Source organism: Phalaenopsis equestris, unplaced genomic scaffold (genome assembly GCF_001263595.1).
Source record: "Phalaenopsis equestris unplaced genomic scaffold, ASM126359v1 Scaffold202174, whole genome shotgun sequence".
Classification (NCBI taxonomy): Eukaryota; Viridiplantae; Streptophyta; class Magnoliopsida; order Asparagales; family Orchidaceae; genus Phalaenopsis; species Phalaenopsis equestris.
Window position 1 is genome coordinate 1 of NW_018221895.1, and position 562 is coordinate 562.

A 562-nucleotide genomic window follows, 5' to 3' on the forward strand; every position below is an offset into this window, starting at 1 on the left:
ATTAGTAAATAAATAAGCTTGAAGAATTTTTTGAAACTCTAAGGTTAAATAATTGAATATGAACATTGTCGAACTTATTCATTTATGTTCACGAACAAACTCGTTTGTCGTTCAACAAGTAACTTGTTAAATATTTGATATTAAGTTCGATAATAACTCGTATTATATATTTGATATATTATTTAAATAAAATTTAATTAGTTAAAGTTTATTTAATTATAGATTTAATAGAAATATATTATTATATCAATAATATTTTTGGTTTAATTATAATTATATATTTATTTTTCTAATAAGTGAATGATAATTTAGAATGATATATTTACAATTAAAGGAGTTCCATAAAAGATTTTTCTTGTAGAGTTTTCATAACCTTGAATGTAATGAGTTCATTTTTAATGACCATTACACTGCAATTACCAACAACATTAATGTGGATTGTCTTTTTATTATTATTTTTATTATCAATTTAGTTCTTCCATTACAAAATTTGAACTAGTATAGTCCTACCAATAAAAATTAATAAAAATTTTGTAGTTAATTAGTAAAGCTCAAAGATTTT